This window comes from Oncorhynchus tshawytscha, linkage group LG29 (assembly GCF_018296145.1).
Source record: "Oncorhynchus tshawytscha isolate Ot180627B linkage group LG29, Otsh_v2.0, whole genome shotgun sequence".
NCBI classification, from domain to species: Eukaryota; Metazoa; Chordata; class Actinopteri; order Salmoniformes; family Salmonidae; genus Oncorhynchus; species Oncorhynchus tshawytscha.
The window spans coordinates 1,637,861-1,659,939 of NC_056457.1; the positions used below are offsets into that span (position 1 = coordinate 1,637,861).

At 42.1% G+C, this 22,079-nt stretch overlaps 1 protein-coding gene across 2 annotated transcripts in view; it reads right to left on the minus strand.

The window, feature by feature from the left end:
- The window catches only part of mpp7a (membrane palmitoylated protein 7a), a 261,584-nt gene extending 248,200 nt beyond the window's left edge, over window positions 1-13,384 (minus strand). For both annotated transcript variants that reach the window (XM_042308490.1, XM_024393190.2), the window contains exon 1: window positions 13,181-13,384. The gene's annotated coding sequence lies outside the window, so the exon portion shown is untranslated. The remainder of the gene's footprint in view (window positions 1-13,180) is intronic.
- Window positions 13,385-22,079: the final 8,695 nt, after the last annotated feature.

Genomic DNA, 22,079 nt, shown 5'->3' on the forward strand with positions numbered 1-22,079 from the left:
TGCTGCCGCCTACCACCGCTCAGTCAGACTGCTCTATCAAATCATAGACTTAATTAAAATATAATAAAAACACAGAAATACGAGCCGTTGGACACTGATATGGTCAAATCCGGAAACTATAATTTCGAAAAACAAAACGTTTATTCTTGAAATCTAAGTCTAAATATTGCTGTTACATTGCACAACCTTCAATGTTATGTCCTAATTATGTAAAAATCTGGAAAATTAGTTCGCAACGAGCCAGTCGGCCCAAACTTGTGCATATACCCTGACCCTATGTGCAATGAATGCAAGAGAACTGACACAATTTCCCCTAGTTAATATTGTCTGCTAACACAAATTTATTCTAACTAAATATCCAGGTTAAAAAAAATATACATCTGTGCATTGATTTTAAGAAAGGTATTGATGTTTATGGTTAGGTCATTCGTGCAACGATTGTGCTTTTTTTGCGAATGCGCTTTTGATAAATTAACAGGCACCACATTGATTATATGCAACGCAGGACAAGCTAGTTAACTACACATGGTTGATTATATTACTAGGTTAACTAGTGATTATGTGAAGATTGATTGTTTTTTATAAGATAAGTTTAATGCTAGCTTACCTTGGCTCCTTGCTGCACTCTCATAACAGGTGGTCAGCCTGCCACACAGTTTCCTCGTGGAATGCAATGTAATCGGCCATAATCGGCAGATTACCGATTGTAATGAAAACTTGAAATCGTCCCTAATTAATCGGTCGACCTCTTGTATGTATGTATGTATGTATGTATGTATGTATGTATGTATGTATGTATGTATGTATGTATGTATGTATGTATGTATGTATGTATGTATGTATGTATGTATGTATGTATGTATGTATGTATAATGTATTTACAATTTTATTCACGTTTTCAAGTACTGGTGACAAATAACGCATTCCGATTACTGCATAGGGACCACTGTAGAATGATCACACCCGTTTGTTGGTACATGTGAAAAGGTTTGTGTTACTTTGTGTTGCTACAGCTTTTAAGCCACATTATTTTTTTAAACATTAAATGCACTATGCATTATCAAAATTGAAATTGGAAATTGTGATCATTTTTTAAATAATCAAACCGAAACTGAACTGACCTCAAAAAGCATTAATCACTCAACACTACTGGCAAGTCCCTCCAACAGAAGCGTCCAAGAAGTTGACCTCTTTCAGAACACCCACTAGCCTACCAGTTTTCGGATATGCCCCTTGGGCTTTATTACGCTGCCGCGACCTTCCAGCAGCTCATGGACAGTGTTCTGAGGGGTACAGAGGCGCACACAGCAGCGTAAATAATGACATCATTATCTACAGTTCCACATGGGAGGAGAATCTCCACCATCTGACAGACATCTTCTGACGAATCCACAAGGCTGGACTTGTGGTAAACGCACGGAAGTGGCATCTAGCCAAGGCCAAGGTGCAATACCTTGCTTACGTGCTGGGCTCATCAAGCCTCAACTGAACATGGTGGAGACTGGGCTGTCTAGCCCACCCCTGACTACCAAGAAGAAGTTGAGGTCTTTTCTGGGCTTGGTGGGGTGGTCCCGGCGGTTCATCCCCAACTTCTCAGGCTTCTGAGCTGCTGTGCTCAATGGCCTCACCAGGAAGTCCACAGAAGATGAAACGGTTCCCTGAGTGCGATGCGGCCTTTGAGGACCTAAAGCAGTGCATGTGCCAGGAGCCAGAGCTGCAGACAGATGCCTCTGCGGTTGATCTAGGAGCTGTGATACTGCAGGGAGAAGAGGATGACAGAAGACCTGTGCAATACATCAGCCGAAAGTTGTTTCCAAGAGAGACGAGAAGGTATTCAATGATGGAAAAGGAATGTTTGACCACAAAATGAGCAGTCGATACCCTCAAGTACTACTTCCTAGTATGGGTGTAACGGTTCACCATGGTTTTGGGGTCGCAGTTTGGTTTGGTTTCAGTACAGCGGGAAAATGAAAAATCCACAGTTACTGAAATTCATTTATGTTCATTTAAGAAAATACAATATGTTGGTATTCCTGATTCAATATTCAGTTCAAGTCGGAAGTTTACATACACTTGGAGTCATTAAAACTTGTTTTTCAACCACTCCACAAATGTATTGTTAACTAACTATAGTTTTGGCATCTACTTTGTGAATGACAAGTAATTTTTCCAACAATTGTTTACAGACAGATTATTTCACTGTATCACAATTCCAGTGGGTCAGAAGTTTACATACACTAAACTGACTGTGCCTTTAAACAGCTTGGAAAATTCCAGAAAATTATGTCAAGGCTTTAGAAGCTTCTGATAGGCTAATTGACATCATTTGATTTTAGAGAAATGTCCTCTGGTCTGATAAAAACAAAAATATAACTCTTTGGTCATAATGACCATCGTTATGTTTGGAGGAAAAAGGGGGAGGTTTGCAAGCTGAAGAACACCGTCCCAACTGTGAAGCACGGGGTTGGCAGCTTCACGTTGTGGGGGTGCTTTGCTGCAGGAGGGACTGGTGCACTTCACAAAATAGATGGCATCATGAGCGAGGAAAAGTATGTGGATATATTGAAGCAATATCTCAAGACAGGAAGTTAAAGCTTGGTCGCAAATGGATCTTCCAAATGGACAACAAAGTCAAGGTATTGGAGTGGCCATCACAAAGCCCTGACCTCAATCCTATAGAACATTTGTGGGCAGAACTGAAAAAGTGTGTGCGAGCATAGAGGCCTACAAACCTGACTCAGTTACACCAGATCTGTCAGGAGGAATGGGCAAAAATTCACCCAATATATTGTGGGAAGCTTAAAAACGTCTTATGGCTGCAGGGGCAGTATTGAGTAGATTGGATGAAAAGGTGCCCAGAGGTGCCCAGAGTAAACTGCCGGCTCCTCAGTCCCAGGTGCTAATATATGCATATTATTATTAGTATTGGATAGAAAACACTTTGAAATTTCTAAATCTGTTTGAATGATTGTGAATATAACAGAACTCATATGGCAGGCAAAAACATGAGAAAAAATCCAACCAGGAAGTGGGAAATCTGAGGTTGGTCGATTTTCAACTCAGCCCCTATACAGTGGGATATTGGTCATCTTGCACTTCCTAAGGCTTCCACTAGATGTCAACCGTCTTTAGAAACTTATTTGAGGCTTCTACTGTGAAGTGGGGCCGAATGAGAGCAGATTGAGTCAGAGGTCTGGCAGCAGTCACGCGCTGGTCACGCAGATTTCACATGAGAGGTATCTCCCGTTCCTTTGCTTTTCTGAAGACAAAGGAATTCTCCGGTTGGAACATTATTGAAGATTTATGTTAAAAACATCCTAAAGATTGATTCCATACATCGTTTGACAAGTTTCTACGGGCTGTAACGGAACTTTGTGACATTTCGTCTGCAACTAATGAAAGCGCTTTGTGAGTTTTGATTTGTTTACCAAACACGCTAGCAAAAGTAGCTATTTGGACAAAAATGATGGACATTATCGAGCAAATCAAACATTTATTTTGGACCTGGGATTCCTGGGAGTGCATTCGGATCAAGATCATCAAAGGTAAGGGAATATTTATAATGTTATTTCGGAATTCTGTTGACCCCAACAAGGCGGATATATGTATTTGTTCTCTGAGCGCTGTTCTCAGATTATAGCATGGTTTGCTTTTTCTGTAACATTATTTGAAATCTGACACAGCGGTTGCATTAAGGAGAAGTATATCTTTAATTCCATGTGTAAGACTTGTATTTTCACCAACATTTATGATGAGTATTTCTGTAAATTGATGTGGCTCTCTGCAATATCACCGGATGATTTTGGAACTACTGAACATAACGTGCCCAATGTATACTGAGATATAAATATTAACTTTATTGAACAAAACACACATGTATTGTGTAACATGAAGTCCTATGAGTGTCATCTGATGAAGATCATCAATGGTTAGTGATTCATTTTATCTCTATTTGTGCTTTATGTGACTCCTCTCTTTGGCTGGAAAAATGGCTGTGTTTTTCTGTGGCTTGGCTCTGACCTAACATAATTGTTTGTGGTGCTTTCGCTGTAAAGCATATTTGAATCAGGACACTGTGGTGAGGTTAACAACAAGATTACCTTTAAAATGGTATAAGATTAAATTACATTTTAATTTTAATTATGAGATTTCTGTTTTGAATTTGGCGCCCTGCACTTTCACTGGCTGTTGCCATATCGATCCCGTTGACGGGATTTCAGCCTAAGAAGTTTTTAAGGAACACTACCCAAAGTGTTTGACCCAAGTTAACCTTTTTGGGATAGGGGGCAGCATTTTCACTTTTGGATGAATAGAGTGCCCAGAGTGAACTGCCTCCTACTCTGTCACAGATGCTAATATATGCATATTAGTATTGGATAGGAAACACTCTGAAGTTTCTAAAACTGTTTGAATGATGTCTGTGAGTATAACAGAACTAATTTGGCAGGCAAAAACCTGAGAAAAATCCAACCAGGAAGTGGGACATCTGAGGTTTGTAGTTTTTCAAAGCTTGGCCTACCAAATACACATTGAGATATGGATGAGGTTGCACTTCCTACGGGCTTCCACTAGATGTCAACCGTCTTTTGAAACTTGAATGAGGATTCTACTATAAAGGAGGGCCTCATGAGACCTCTGAGTCAGTGGTCTGGCAGAGAGCCCTGGTCTCATGACGTGCTCCCGACAGAGTTACCTCGCGTTCCAGTGCTTTTTCCGAAGACAAAGGAATTCTCCGGTTGGAGCATTATTGATGTTTTATGTTAAAAACATCATAACGACTGATACCATACATCGTTTGACATGTTTCTAAAGGACTGTAATGGAACTTTTAGAATTTTTGTCTTGATGAAGTGCCAGCGCCTCATGAAGATGGATTACTGGGCTGAACACAACTTCTTGCGACTATCAAACCCGGTTCCGGGAGCGTAATCATAGCCTCAAACAAATTAGCATAACGCAGCGGACATAAATATTCCTACAAAATCTTCCTATTCATGAAAATCACAAATGAAATATATTGAGACACAGCTTAGCCTTTTGTTAATCACACTGTCATCTCAGATTTTCAAAATATGCTTTACAGCCAACGCTAGACAAGCATTTGTGGAAGTTTATCATGGCATAATGCTATGCTAGGCTCTGCTGGCAGCAGGCAACATTTTCACGAATATAAGAAAAGCAATCAAATTAAATAATTTACCTTTGAAGAACTTTGGATGTTTTCACTCAGGAGACTCCCAGTTTGATAGCAAATGTTCCTTTTTTCCAAAAATATTATTTTTGTAGGCGAAATAGCTCCCGTTTGTTCGTCACGTTTGGCTGAGAAATCGACCGGAAAATGCGGTCACTACAACGCCAAACTTTTTTCCAAATTAGCTCCATAATATCGACAGAAACATGGCAAACGTTGTTTAGAATCAATCCTCAAGGTGTTTTTCACGTAACAATTCGATAATATATCCGTCGGGACAATTGGTTTCTCATAAGAAGCGATTGGAAAAATGGCTACTTGTGTCTTTACGCAAGATTTTCTGCGGGAGCCATCATGTGACCACTTGCTAAATGTGGTCCCTTACGGCTATTCTTCAACATAAATACGTAAAAAGACGTCACAATGCTGTAGACACAAACCTAAGCTCATTCGTAGCTCATTCACAGCCATATAAGGAGTCATTGGCATGAGGCGGTTTCAAAAAATGCGGCACTTCCTGATTGGATTTTTATCTGGGTTTCACCTGTAACATCAGTTCTGTTACACTCACAGACAATATCTTTGCAGTTTTGGAAACGTCAGAGTGTTTTCTATCCAAAGCTGTCAATTATATGCATAGTCGAGCATCTTTTCGTGACAAAATATCTTGTTTAAAACGGGAATGTTTTACTGCCCCCTAGTTACAAAAGGTTAACAACAAGTGGCTATTTGGACATAAATGATGGAACTTTACGGAAAAAAATCTGTCATTTATTGTCGAAACTGGGATTCCTGGGAGTGCCTTCTGATGAAGATCATCAAAGGTAAGTGAATATTTATGGTGTTGTTTCTAACTTTGTTGATTCCAAAATGGCAGATATTCCTCTGGCTGTTTTGGGCTCTGAGCGCCGTTCTCAGATTATGCTTTTTCCGTAAAGTTTTTTTTAAATCTGACAGCGGTTGAATTAAGGAGAAGTCTATCTTTAATTCTGTGAATAACACTAGTATCTTTTATCAATGTTTATTATGAGTATTTATGCAAAATCACAGGATGTTTTGGAATCAAAACATTACTGCACGTAACGCGCCAATGTAAACTGAGATTTTTGGATCTAAATATGCACATTATCGAACAAAACATACATGTATTATGTAACATGATGTCCTATGAGTGTCATCTGATGAAGATCATCAAAGGCTAGTGATTTATTTTATCTATATTTCTGCTTTTTGTGACTTGGCGGTGATCTAACAATCATATGTTGTGCTTTAGCTGTAAAGCATTTTTTAAATCGGACACGATGGGTAGATTAACAAGATGTTTATCTTTCATTTGCTGTATTGGACTTGTTAATGTGTGAAAGGTATATATTTCCCAAAAATATTTTTGAATTTCGCACGCTGAATTTTCAGCGGAATGTTGTCGAGGGGTTCCACTAGCGGAACGCCTGCACTAGAAAGGTTCAACAATTTAAAGGCAATGCTACCAAATACTAATTGAGTGTATGTAAACTTCTGACCCACTGGGAATGTGATGAAAGAAATACAAGCTGACATAAATCATTCTCTCTACTATTATTCTGACATTAACATTCTTAAAATAAGGTGGTGAAGGAATTTTTACTAGGGTTAAATGTGAGGAATTGTGAAAAACTGAGTTTAAATGTATTTGGCTAAGGTGTATGTACATGTCATGCTCTGACCATAGAGAACCAAGGGTTCCCTATGGTGTTTGGGTCAGAGCGTGACTAGGGGTTGTTCAAGTCAATCTATTTCTATGTTGGTGGGTTGTATGGTCTCCAATTAGTAATAGTTGCCTCTAACTGGGGATCATATTTAGGAAGCCCTTTCTCCCACCTGCTTTGTGGGATATTGTGTTTGTGCTTGTTGCACCACTGATGTCACGTTTTCGGTTTATTGTTTTTTGTTTGAAGTTTTCAAAGTAATAAAGATGTGGAACTCGCCTTGGTCCGTCCATTAAAACAACCGTGACAGTAAACTTCCGACTTCAACTGTATGAGTCATATAACGCCTGATGAGAGCACTATCAGGAATACTAACACTGTTTTTTTAATTAAAAGACACAATTACTCATCAACAACAATACTAAAATAAAGTGCAATATGCGTGTGAAATCAATATGTAAACATGTCTCGACATTGTATAATCCTATGCTATAATGTTTTCTTACAAGGAGAAAAACATGCACACTGTAGCACATACTTCTCATGTCCCACTCTGGGGTAATGTGATGGGCTGTCACTGTTTAGTAGCTCTCTGTAGCCCCGGAGGTCCATCCATCTGTAGTGAGCGTGACACAGGGTTGGCCAATTCATTGACAACTTTGGCTTTAGCTTGCTTAGTTTAAAGCGAGTACCACCTGTTTTCTGAAATGGGTGCGAGAGGGCGAAGTTCGTACCGTTGCTCGAGCACTTTCACGAGGTGCTTCTCAACCACCGAGAATGGGCTCATATATAAACATAGTCTATCGCTCTTGTAATTTCTTTGCCCCGGTCTGAATCAGCTGCCGATAGCCGATAGGCTGCTTGAATGCAGAAGGGAGACGAAGTTGTGTTGTAGTTTTTATGTGTTTCTTGCTCCGGTGGTACTGGGGTGATGTCGGCGTAAATGTGTCAACATGTTTGAGGTATTGGCAGCTGAATATGCTATTCTGGTTGAGCAGTGGCGACATACTTTCTGTCTGTCGACTTTGTAATCTACCAGGAAGTAAAATGTTCCCAAACTGCAGATTTATCAACCCCAGCACTCGCCATCGTACAGAACTAGTTGCCGGCTGCGCCTCACAAAAGTACAGTTTGAAATACAACAATTAAGATTTAAATTTTGATTACAACGTTCAAATAGGCTGTAGTTTTAACGGAATAGCCTGAAATGTATTTTCTTAGCTCCGATTTACTCGAGTCATACAATGCAGTGTATGCATAGGCTGAAGGCCTAGTGTTTTTTGTATTTATTTTTCTGTATTCATTGGAGTTCACAGTGCGCACCAAATCAAGGTCCCTGTACAAATACATATACTGTTACACCTCTACCTCATAGGGAAGGAGTTTGTGCTGGAGATGGATCACCGGGCCTTGCAATGGCTCCATCAGATGAGAGACACATACTATATTAGAGGATTACCAGGTGGTACCTTTCCTTACAGCCCTTCAAGTTCACTGTCCTGGGCCTGGTAAAGAGAACATCCTGGCAGACTTCCTGTCACGTCATCAGGATGAATACGTTTTGCACCGACTTCGCACTGCGACATCACGTCTGTCACATCACGATGTTGTCACCATTGACGATGGCTGTCAACCTTCTATATCTGATACCATCTTAATATCGCCCAACCCTAATGTCCATATCACAACACCTTGATGCCTAAACTTCTCTCGTTCCCCCAAAGACGCAATTTGTGACACATCCTACAGGTACCTCCACATCATTATGCATTCCTGGAGAGAGAGATAAACAATAAAACATGGGAACATCTGAACATTCCCACCTGGACAAAAGGAACACCTATGTGAGAATGCTATTCATTGACTACAGCTCAGCGTTCAACACCATAGTCCCTCAAAGCTCATCACTAAGCTAAAGAACCTGGGACTTAACACCTCCCTCTGCAACTGGATCCTGGACTTCCTGACGGGCCGACCCCAGGTGACTGAATAACATGTATGTGTACATTTATTTTGCATCACAAGGGTGGTAGGTAGCAACACATCTGCCATGCTGATCCTCAACACTGGAGCTCCCCAGGGGTGCATGCTCAGTCCCCTCCTGTACTCCCTGTTCACCCACGACTGCATGGCCAGGCACGACTCCAACACCATCATTAAGTTTGCAGACGACACAACGGTGGTAGGCCTGATCACCGACAACGACGAGACAGCCTATAGGGAGGAGGTCAGAGACCTGGCCGGGTGGTGCCAGAATAACAACCTATCCCTCAACGTAACCAAGACTAAGGAGATGATTATGGACTACAGGAAAAAGAGCACCGAGCACGCCCCGATTCTCATCGACGAGGCTGTAGTGGAGCAGGATGAGAGCTTCAAGTTCCTTGGTGTCCACATCAACAACAAACTAGAATTGTCCAAACACACCAAGACAGTCGTGAAGAGGGCACGACAAAGCCTATTCCCCCTCAGGAAACTAAAAAGATTTGGCATGGGTCCTGAGATCCTCAAAAGGTTCTACACCTGAAACATAGAGAGCATCCTGACCGGTTGCATCACTGCCTGGTACGGCAATTGCTCGGCCAACCCCAAGGCACTTCAGAGGGTAGTGGGTACGGCCCAGTACATCACTGGGGCAAAGCTGCCTGCCATCCAGGACCTCTACACCAGGCGTTGTCAGAAGAAGGCCCTAAAAATTGTCAAAGACCCCAGTCACCCCAGTCATAGACTGTTCTCTCTACTACCGCATGGCAAGCGGTACCGGAGTGCCAAGTCTAGGACAAAAAGGCTTCTCAACAGTTTTTACCCCCAAGCCATAAGACTCCTGAACAGGTAACCAAATGGTTACCCGGACTATTTGTATTGTGTGTGTCCCCCACCCCTCTTTTACGCTGCTGCTACTCTCCGTTTGTCATTATTGCATAGTCACTTTAACTATACAGTCATGTACATACTACCTCAATTAAGCCGACCAACCAGTGCTTCCGCAAATTGGCTAACCGGGCTATTTGCATTGTGTCCCACCACCCGCCAACCCTTCTTTTTACACAACTGCTACTTTCTGTTCATCATATATGCATAGTCACTTTAACCATACCTACATGTACATACTACCTCAATAAGCCTGACTAACCGGTGTCTGTATATTAGAGGTTGACCAATCTTGCAACCGCACAGTTCACTAGTCCAACGCTCTAACCATTGCACACCACGAGTAGCCTGCCTGTTACGTGAATGCAGTAGAAGCCAAGGTAAATTGCTAGCTAGCATTAAACTTATCTTATAAAAAACAATCAATCATAATCACTAGTTATAACTAGTAATCCAGTTTAGCAGGCAATATTAACCAGGTGAAATTGTGTCATTTCTCTTGCGTTCATTGCATGCAGAGTCAGGGTATATGCAACAGTTTGGGCTGCCTGGCTCATTGCAAACTAATTTGCCAGAATTTTACGTAATTATGACATGCATTGAAGGTTGTGCAATGTAACAAGAATATTTAGACTTAGGGATGCCACCCGTTAGATAAAATACAGAACGGTTCCGTATTTCACTGAAATAATAAACGTTTTGTTTTCGAAATGATAGTTTCTGGATTAGATCATTATTAATGACCAAAGGCTCATATTTCTGCGTGTTATTATGTTATAATTAAGTCTGATTTGATAGAGCAGTCTGACTGAGCAGCAGCAGGCCCGTCATCATTCATTCAAACAGCACTTTCGTGCGTTTTGCCAGCAGCTCTTCGCAAGCACAGCTCTGTTTATGACTTCAAGCCTATCAGCCTAATGGCTGGTGTAACCAATGTGAAATGGCAAGCTAGTTAGCTGGGTGTGCGCTAATACTGTTTCAAACGTCACTCGCTTTTAGATTTGGAGTAGTTATTCCCCTTGAGCTGCAAGGGCCGCGGCTTTTGTGGAGCGATGGGTAACGATGCTTCGAGTGTGGCTGTTGTCGATGTGTTCCTGGTTCGAGCCCAGGTAGGGGCGAGGAGGGGGACGGAAGCTATACTGTTACACTGGCAATACTATGGTGCCTATGAGAACATCCAATAGTCAAAGGTATATGAAATACAAATGGTATAGAGAGAAATAGTCCTATAAATACTATATTAACTACAACCTAAAACCTCTTACCTTGGAATATTGAAGTCTTATGTTAAAAAGGAACCACCAACTTTCATATGTTCTCATGTTCTGAGCAAGGAACTTAAACGTTAGCTATTTTACATGGCACACATTTTTACATGGCACACATTACTTTCTTCTCCAACACTTTGTTTTTGCATTATTTAAACCAAATTGAACATGTTTCATTATTTATTTGAGACTAAATTGATTTTATTGATGTTTTATATTAAGATAAAATAAGTGTTAATTCAGTATTGTTGTAATTGTCATTATTACAAATAAAAATAAAATAAAAATTGGCCGATTTAATCGGTAGCGGGGTTTTTGGTCCTCCAATAATCGGTATCGGCATTGAAAAAAATCATAATCGGTCGACCTCTACTGTATATAGCCTTGCTACTGTTATTTTCAAATCTCTTTTTACTGTTTGTTTTTTCTTTACTTACCCACACACACCTTTTTTCGCACTATTGGTTAGAGCCTGTAAGTAAGCATTTCACTGTAAGGTCTACTACACCTGTTGTATTCAGCGCACGTGACAAATAAACTTTGATTTGACTTAGACAGATATTCCACTTCTCCTCCTGAAATATGGAAACCCACAGAAATTCATAACCTGGCTTTAGGTTACTCAACAGCTCAGCAGGAAATGTTGTCTCAATCAGCAAGTACAGTCGCTAGGCCTAGTACTTTATTCCAATAACAAAAGCTGCCCTACTTCCTTACTGTGCAATTACAATGCAATTACTACAGTACTAGCTATGTAACAGTAGTCAGCACAGTGTTACTACTACACACAGGTATAGAGCTGGGTGCATTTCAGTTGGCAGTGTTAAAACCAAGAAGTTGAGATGAGCCAAGGGTGAAGCACTCTTAGAGTCTCTGTGATCCAGTTGGAAATATACTGGAAGGGGACACCATATCAATACTGGAGACTGACCAGAATCCACAGGAATCGGACTGGGCTTTAGCTTCCGAGCCATATGGTGAAGACAGGAAAGGTGATCTGAGCAGCCACAGTCAGACCACAGCCCTGCCAGCATCCCCTGGTTTGGCCTAGTCTCCACCCCCTGCAGCAGACCACAAACCACATGGTGATGGCTGGGCCTGGGGGTTTGTCCACCCACTATTTGATTGTACATGTGCAAGAAGATCAGCATCAGTAGCCCTTGGCCCTTAAGACCTCAGACCACACACACTCACCCTGTCTGTCACCTGACTAAAATATGATGTAACAACAATGCTATTACAGTGTTATTACACAGGTATGAGAGCTAGTGTTACCTATAATCCCGATACTGTACAAACAATCACTTTTTTGTTTGGTCTAAATACTACTACTATTTACGGGCGGCAGGTAGCCTAGTGGTTAGGGCGTTGGATTTGTAACCGAATCCCGAGATGACAAGATAAAAATCTGTCGTTCTGCCCCTGAACAAAGCAGTTAACCCACTGTTCCTATGCCGTAATTGAAAATAAGAATCTGTTCTTAACTGACTTGCCTAGTTAAATAAAGGTAAAATAAAAATATACATTTTTTTTAAAACATGGTGCAAATACTGATGTGTTTACATTTCAAACACCTGTCACCCAGAGCGGCTACAGGTGACATCATCCTAGCTACAGTACTTACTACGCCAGAGACAAAACCAATAAACATTTGGCATAATCTAGCAATGATACAAAGGAGCAAAATACAGAAATGGTGATTGCAATCTGTAGAATCTGAATCATTAGTCATTTTATTATCAACGTCGCGTGCTAAAACTTGAAGTTGCTTAGTTAAGAGCGAGCCGAGCTAGCTCGTTAGCTTCACTATTACGTCAATAAACAATGCAAAGCCCCAAAAATATGAAGAGGTTAGTTTGCAAATATTTACCCAGTTGCCTCGCGCTGTCAGTGACAAGCTCCGTGTCAAAACACTTGGCTCGAGCTCAAGAAGGGGGTCTGTATTTCTTCGCAACCATGCTAGCTCACTACAGCTAACCTTGCATATTGGAAAGTACAGCTGTTATTCCCATATATTTTGTTCATTTGCTAAGGAGATGTGAGCGGATTTAGAAAACAACTTAATGTATTAACCAACTTGCCATGAACAGCTGGCACAGAACAGCTGGCAAGTTAGTTTCCCACGCAACATGGAACAGTTTATCGTCAAACGCAATATTACTCACTCAAGCTTCGTTGCATTAGTGCAAATTTGGTCTCACAGTTTGCTCTTCGCCAGATCACTTCGGGGTAGAAACTCCTTTGCAGTCAGCCTTACTAGCTAGATATTTCAATTCTAGACGGAGACATTTCTGGCTTTTTCAATATCTCAAACTCATCCTTTTACTTTCTCTGCCTGGGACACGAGAATTTCACAAAGAAACGCCCAGTCCCAAACGCGTTCAATTAATCTCTTCTTTGATTGGCTGGTATTCCCATTTTGTGTATTGCCAGTTGTTGATATGCACATTTCCATAGGTCCTCTCTTGTAACATTATTTGAAAAAGAGAAGAACAGAATTCAAATGTATTATTAGACTATGGCAATAATAGATCATTTGGATATTCACCATGTTTACATTAAGGTATAGTAAAAACGATTTATAAAGGCTTTATAAATATAAACAATATTCAGACAGTACCAGTCAAAAGTTTACACACCTACTCATTCAATGGTTTATCTTTATTTTTACACTTTTCTACACTGTAGAATAATAGTGAAGACATCTAAACTATGAAATAACACAATATGGAATCATGTAGTAACCAACAAAATTGTTAAACAAATCGAAATATATTTTAGATTCTTCAAAGTAGCCACCCTTTGCCTTGATGATAGCTTTGCACACTCTTGGCATTCTTTCAACCAGCTTCATGAGGTAATCACCTGGAATGCATTTCAATTAACAGGTGTGCTTTGTTTAGGTCATTTGTGGAATTTCTTTCCTTCTTAATGCGTTTGAGCCAATCAGTTGTGTTGTGATATAAGGTAGGGGTGGTATACAGAAGATAGCCCTATTTGGTAAAAGACCAAGTCCATATTTATGGCAAGAACAGCTCAAATAAGCAGAGAATCGACAGTCCATCATTACTTTAAGACATGCAGGTCAGTCAATGCGGAAAATGTCAAGAAATGCAGTCGCAAAACCATCAAACGCTATGATGAAATTGGTTCTCATAAGGACCGCCACAGGAAAGGAAGACCCAGATTTACCTCTGCTGCAGAGGATAAGTTCATTAGAGTTGCCAGCCTCAAAAATTGCAGCCCAAATAAATGCTTCACCGAGTTCAAGTAACAGACGCATCTCAACATCAACTGTTCAGAGGAGACTGTGTGAATCAGCTCTTCATTGTCGAATTGCTGTAAAGAAACCACTAATAATAAGAAGAGACTTGCTTGGGCTAAAAAACATGAGCAATGGACATTAGACCGGTGGAAATCTGTCCTTTGGTCAGATTTTTGGTTCCAACTGCCGTGTCTTTGTGAAACGCAGAGTAAGTGATCTGGTGATCTCCGCATGTGTGTTTCCCACTGTGAAGCATGGATGAAGAGGTGTGATGGTTTTGGGGTGCTTTGCTGGTGACACTGTCTGTGATTTATTTAGAATACAAGGCACACTTAACCAGTTTGGCAGGCACACTTAAATAGCATTCTGCAGCAATACGGCATCCCATCTGGTTCGCTTAGTGGGACTATCATTTGTTTTTCAACAGGACAATGACCCAATACACCTCCAGCTGGTGTAAGGGCTATTTGACCAAGAAGGAGAGTGATGGAGTGCTGCATCAGATGGCCTGGCCTCAACTATCACCCGACCTCAACACAATTTAGATTTCTTGGGAAATGTTGAATTGAAAGGAAAAGTGAAGGAAAAGCAGCCAACAAGTGCTCTGCATGTGTGGGAACTCCTTCAAGACTGTTGGGAAAGCATTCCAGGTGAAGCTGGTTGAGGGAATTCCAAGAGCGTGCAAAGCTGTCAAGGCAAAGGTTTGTTTCACACTTTTTTGGTTACTATATGATTCCATGTGTTATTTCATAGTTTTGATGTCTTCACTATTACTCTACAATGTAGAAAATAGTCAAAATAAAGAAAACCCTGGAATGAGTAGGTGTGTCCAAACTTTTGACTGTTACTGTAAATTCAACCTTTTGGCAGGTATCTCACTCCATAGACTTGCTTCCATTCAGCCAGAAGAGCATTGGTGAGGTCGGGCACTGATGTTGGGCGGTTAGGCCTGGTTCGCAGTCTGCGTTCCAATTCATCCCAAAGGTGTTAGATGGGGTTGAGGAGAGGGCTCTATGCAGGCCAGTCAAGTTCTTCGACACCGATCTCAAAAAAACGTTTCTGTATGAACCTCGCTTTGTGCTCGAGGAAATTGTAATGCTGAAACAGGAAAGGGCCTTCTCCAAACTGTTGCCACAAAGTTGGAAGAGCGGAATAGTCTAGAATGTCATTGTATGTTGTAGTGTTAAGATTTCCCTTCACTTGAACTATTGGGCCTAGCCCAAACCTTAAAAAATAGCCCCAGACCAATATTCCTCCTCCCCCAAACTTTACAGTATGCACCATGCATTAGGGCAGGTAGCATTCTCCTGGCAATCGCCAGATGGTGAAGCGTGAGTCATCACTCCAGAGAACGCGTTTCCACGGCTCCAGAGTCCAATGGCGTTGAGCTTTACACCACTCAAACCGGCTCTTGGCATTGCACATGGTGATCTTAGGCTTGTGTGTGGCCGACATTGCTTCCAGAGGCAGTTTGGAAATCGATAGCGAGTGTTGCAACCGAGGACACAATTTTTCAGCACTCGATTCTGTGAGCTTGTGTGGTTGACTGGTGCAGCTCTAGCAGAGCAGAAATTTGATGAACTGACTTGTTGGAAAGGTGGCATCCTATGACGGTGCCACATTGAAAGTCAATGAGCTCTTCAGTACGGGCCATTCTACTGCCAATGTTTGTCTATGGAGATTGCATTGCTCTGTGCTCGATTTTATACACCTGTCAACAACTAAATAAATAGCCGAATCCACTAATTTGAAGGGGTTTCCACAAACTTATGGCCATTTAATGTATATTTAAGCAATAAGGCACGAAATAAATGCTTTGTCATACCCATGGTATGCAGTCTGTTATACCACGGCTGTCAGCCAATCAAGATTCAGGACTCGAACCACGCAGTTTAAAATGTACATATAAACTCAGCAAAAAAAGAAATGTACATTTTTCAGGACCCTGTCTTTCAAAGATAATTCGTAAAAATCCAAATATCTTGACAGATCTTTATTGTAAAAGGTTTTTACACTGTTTCCCATGCTTGTTCAATGAACCACAAACAATTAAGGAACATGCAACTGTGAAACAGTCGTGTGAATGTGAATGCGTGAATGTGCCTTGGGCGACATGAGGACTGCAGATGTGGCCAGGGCAATAAATTGCAATGTCCGTACTGTGAGACGCCTCAGACGGCGCTACAGGGAGACAGGACGGACAGCTGATCGTCCTTGCAGGGGCAGACCACGTGTAACACCTGCACAGGATCGGTACATCCGAACATCACACCTGCGGGACAGGTACAGGATGGCAACAACTGCCCGAGTTACACAAGGAACGCACAATCCCGCCATCAGTGCTCAGACTGTCCGCAATAGGCTGAGAGAGGGCTGAGGGCTTGTAGGCCTGTTGTAAGGCAGGTCCTCACCAGACATTCTCACAAACCCACCATCGCTGGACCAGAAAGGACTGGCAAAAAGTGCTTTTCCCTGACGAGTCACGGTTTTGTCTCACCAGGGGTGATGGTCGGATTCGGGTTTATCGACGAAGGAATGAGCATTACACCGAGGCCTGTACTCTGGAGTGGGATCGATTTGGCGGTTCCATCATGGTTTGGGGTGGTGTGTCACAGCATCATCGGACTGAGCTTGTCGTTGCAGGCAATCTCAACGCTGTGCGTTACAGGGAAGACATCCTCCTCCCTCATGTGGTACCCTTCCTGCAGGCTCATCCTGACATGACTCTCCAGCATGACAATGCCACAAGCCATACTGCTCGTTCTGTGCGTGATTTCCTACAAGACAGGAATGTCAGTGTTCAATCAATGGTATTGAGCGTGTCTGGGACTTGTTGGATCTGAGGGTGAGGGCTAGGGCCATTCCCCCCCAAAAATGTCCTAGAACTTACAGGTGCCTTGGAAGAGTGGGGTAACATGGGGCGGCAGGCAGCCTAGTGGTTTGATCGTTGGACTTGTAACCGAAAGGTTGCAAGATTGAATCCCTGAGCTGGAGCTGACAAGGTAAAAATCTGTCGTTCTTTCCCTGATCAAGGCAGTTAACCCACTGTTCCTAGGCCGTCATTGAAAATAAGCATTTGTTCTTAACTGACTTGCCTAGTTAAAAGTTCAAAATAAAAAACATTTCACAGCAAGAACTAGCAAATCTGGTGCAGCCCATGAGGAGATGCACTGCAGTACTTAATGCTGCTGGTGGCCACACCAGATACTTGACTGTTACTTTTGATTTTGACCCCCCTTTGTTCAGGGACACATTATTCCATTTCTGTTAGTCACATGTCTGTGGAACTTGTTCAGTTTATGTCTCAGTTGTTGAGTATTGTTCTGTTCATACAAATATTTACACATGTTAAGTTTGCTGAAAATAAACTCAGTTGACAGTGAGACGACATTTCTTTTTTTGCTGAGTTTATATACACTGTTTAAAAGTTTGGGGTCACTTATGAATGTCCACATTTTTTAAAAAAGCAATTTTTTTTGGTCCATTAAAATAACATCAAATTGATCAGAAATACAGTGTAGACGTTGTAAATGACTATTGTAGCTGGAAACGGCTGATTTTTTTAATGGAATATCTACATAGGCACATTATCAGCAACCATCACTCCTGTGTTCCAATGGCATGTTGTGTTAGGTAATCCAAATAATTTTAAATGGCTAATTGATCATTCGAACACCCTTTTGCAATTAAGTTACAGGTGAAAACTGTCGTGCTGCTAAAGAAGCAATAAGACTAGTTGAGTATCTGTAGCATCAACATTTGTGGGTTCGATTACAGGCTCAAAATGGCCAGAAACAAAGAACTTTCTTCTGAAACTCATGAGTCTATTCTTGTTCTAAGAAATGAAGGCAATTCCATGCGAGAAATTGCCAAGAAACTGAAGATATTGTACAACTCTGTGTACTACTCCCCTTCACAGAACAGCGCAAACTGGCCCTAACCAGAATAGAAAGAGTGGTAGGCCCCGGTGCACAACTGAGCAAGAGGACAAGTACATTAGAATGTCTAGTTTGAGAAACAGGCTCCTAAGAAGTCCTCAACTGGCAGCTTCTTTAAATAGTTCCCGTGAAACACCTGTCTCAACGTCAACAGTGAAGAAAAATATATTAAACATAGTGGCTGTTTATTGTTCGGCAGTATTAGAAGTTGGGGGTAGAAGCTTTAAGGAGCCCTTTGGTCCTAGAGAGAGAACAGTCTGGAGGTGACTGGAGTTGACAATTTTTGGGCCTTCCTCTGACACTGCCTAGCATATAGGTGTTACGCACGCCTCTAGGAAGAGGGAACGCAACACCCTGCTACAACGCAACTCCCTGTGGTGCGAAAGAGGTATGGGACTGTAGGTGCAAGTAAGGATGACAAAAGGCAGAGAAATTACCGTTTACTAGGAATTTATTCCATCACACTGTAATTTTGGGGAAAAGGGGCTAGATGGAACCAAAGCAAAGAAAGTAAATATCAAAGCCCCCTCTCCTACCTTACCTGCCTACCCACTACTTACCTAACTTAACACCACCTGGTGCCCTAAACAAAACACAGGGGGTGGTTCACCCACATCTTACCTAGTGTGAATAGACAGTGAATATACTACAGGTATATGTATGCCCGCGGGCCTCTTGCCTAAGCACTCCCTAGGTGCCTTCCCCTTCCCCCTGGGTACAAATGAAACAATAATAAACTACTTCACAACCAAAGCTGAGAAACTCATGACATTAAATAAGCTATATCTGACAAAGCAACAAACTAACACAGAACATACCAAAGCTGCTCCCAACAACAACTAACATAGTACATACCAAAACTACATGTCTCACTCTCAGCAACAACCAACATATAATATAACCCTCAGCCATCAGCCTCCTCTTTCTACTGAGCAACAAAACTCTGGCTTATATAGCTTCAGAAGGAGTTGGTAATTGAAGACAGCTGCGTCCTGACGAGGGGACGGGGTCAGCTCTCCAATCATCAATGGGGCTGACCAAGCTGCTCGGGGAGAATTTCAGGAAGCCATTTCCTGAAATGCATACATTAAAATACACAAACCACAACACAGAAACTGGGGAACGTAACACGCCCACCAAAAAACATGCAAAGTTTGCAATAACAGTTTGCAATAACAAAACCAATGCATCCCCAGTTATTAAAACCGTGATAGAGCGTCAGCAATCACATTTGCCGTGCCCTTCACATAAGGCTATCTGTACATTATATCCTTGTACAATCAGAGCCCACCTCATAAGGCGGCGGTTCTGATTGTACATTTGCTTCAGAAACACTAAAGGATTATGGTCCGTGAAGACCAGTATAGGCAAGGCACTGGAGCACACATATACTTCAAAGAACTGTAAGGCTAGCAATAAAGCCAGCGTCTCTTGTTCAATTGTGTAGTACCTTGACTGACACGAGTTGAACTTGCGGGAGAAGAAACTGACGGGCCGATCCACTCCCTCTTCATCGTCCTGTAAGAGAACCGCACCCACCCCCACTATACTAGCATCTACCTCCAACTTAAAAGGTCTGTCGAAGTTGGGGGCGGCAAGCACTGGGGCACTACCCTCCCTCCAGCCCGGAGCTGGCAGAGTTTCCCTCCAAGCCAGAGCTGCCTGAGTCTCCTTCCTGTCCGGAGCTGCCGGAGTCTCCCTCCAGTCCGGAGCTGCCGGAGTCTCCTTCCTGTTCGGAGCTGCCGGAGTCTCCCTCCTGTCCGGAGCTGCCAGAGTCTCCTTCCTGTCTGGAGCTGCCGGAGTTGCCCTCCTGTCCGGGGCCCGCTGCGAGGGTCCCCAGTCCGGGGTCGGCGGCGAGGGTCCCCGCTCCAACTGCATTGTCTTCTTTATTGTCTATGAAGAAACCTGGAAATATCACATTTGCATAAGTATTCAGACCCTTACTCAGTACTTTATTGAAGCACCGTTGGCAGCGATTACAGCCTCGAGTCTTCTTGGTTATGACACAACAAGCTTGGCACACCTGTATTTGGGGAGTTTCTCTAATTCTTCTCTGCAGATCCTCTCAAGTTCTGTCAGGTTGGATGAGGAGCATCGCTGCACAGCAATTTTCAGGTCTTTCCAGAGATATTCGATTGGGTTCAAGTCCTGGCTGTGGCTGGGCCACTCAAGTACTTTCAGAGACTTGTCTTGAAGCCATTCCTGCATTTTCTTGGGTGTGTGCTTCTGGTCGTTGTCCTGTTGGAAGGTGAACCAATGTTCATCCAATGTGCAACATGTTTTCATGAAAATATTCTCAAATCTGCCTAAAACAATATGTGCATTTTCCCACCAGAGATGTGCTTCCATCAAACTGACTTTGTGCGGATAAAAGCTGTGCATGATGACATAGTGCACATAAAAATAACTTTGCCATTAAATTCCCATGTACCAAATGAAAAATACAAGTTAAATGGGTTTTCATCGCATTTTCAACTACTGATGGTTTGTCACAAAAACTGACAAACCATCAAGCGTAACTCCAAGTTTACTTCAATATGATGGTTATTATACCAATATTTGCGCAAAAATGTGTTTCCACCACTATTTGTCGCATAATTGATTTTACAGACATAAAAGATGTCGAACAAACAAATTGTAAATTGGCATTTATAAAATTGCACCGGCATTTCATGTTTCCATTAGCCCGGTCGTGACTTTTTTCACACATTAAGGTAATTAATTTGCATGAAATGGTTGGATGGAAATGTGGTTAGTTTTGGCCAGGTTTTCACCCACAACCAAAACTGGAATTAGAGTGGACTTGCTTCTTCCAGTCATCTTCTTCCACATAGACCAATAATCCCCCGACTCAGTACCCCTGCCTATTGTAGAGCAAAACTGTCTCCATGTATTTCTCTTGACAGAATTAATGACCCTACGCTCTAAAGCTCTCTTCCTTTGGAAATCAAGTAAATTCTCAGGAGTCATATTCCTACATAGAACTCTGTAAGCCCTATTTCTTTCTTGAATAGCCTACCCTCCCTTTCTCACCCACTGGCACATACTGTACATGTTAGCCATTTAGAAGACACTATTATCCAGAACGACTTACATGAGCAATTAGGATTAAGTTCCTTGCTCAAGGGCACATCGATTTATTTTTCACCTAGTCGGCTCGGGGATTCTAACCAGTGACCTTTTGGATACTGGCTCAACGCTCTTTACGACTAGGCTACCTGCCGCCCCACAGCACTCAAAATCAGAGAGGTCACAGATGCCCGCCAGGTCACCTTTGATACAAGTCAGTATTTGACGTCCATCCATGTCTGAGATGTCGGAAGATGACATGGAAACTAGCCACCAGAGATAACAGTGAGCGCTGTTACCTTCAACTAAGTTTCAATTTTGCTAAGGCTATAAGAACTGGTCGTCTCGTGCGTTCGGAACAGAGAGTAAAAGGAACAGGTTTCTGGCGCGGAAGAATAGATTCAAGGCATAATGTACAGACAAAGGTATGGTAGGATGTGAATACAGTGGAGGTAAACCTAGGCATTGAGTGACGATGAGAGAGGTTTTTGTCTCTAGAGACATAATTTAGACCAGGTGAGGTCACAGCATTGTGTGGGAGGTGAAACAATAGGGCTAGCTAAGGCATATTGAGCAGGGCTGGAGTTTCTACGGTCAAATAGGACAATAATCACTAACCCAAACTGCAATGGACAAGACATATTGACATTAGGGAGAGGCATGCGTAACCGAGTGATCATAGGGACCAGTTGGAGGCTAGGTGAGCTGGAGACACGGCTATTCAGACAGCTAGCGGGCCGGGGATAACAAGCTATCAGGAGGACCTTAGGGGGGACGTCGCGACGGAAGAAC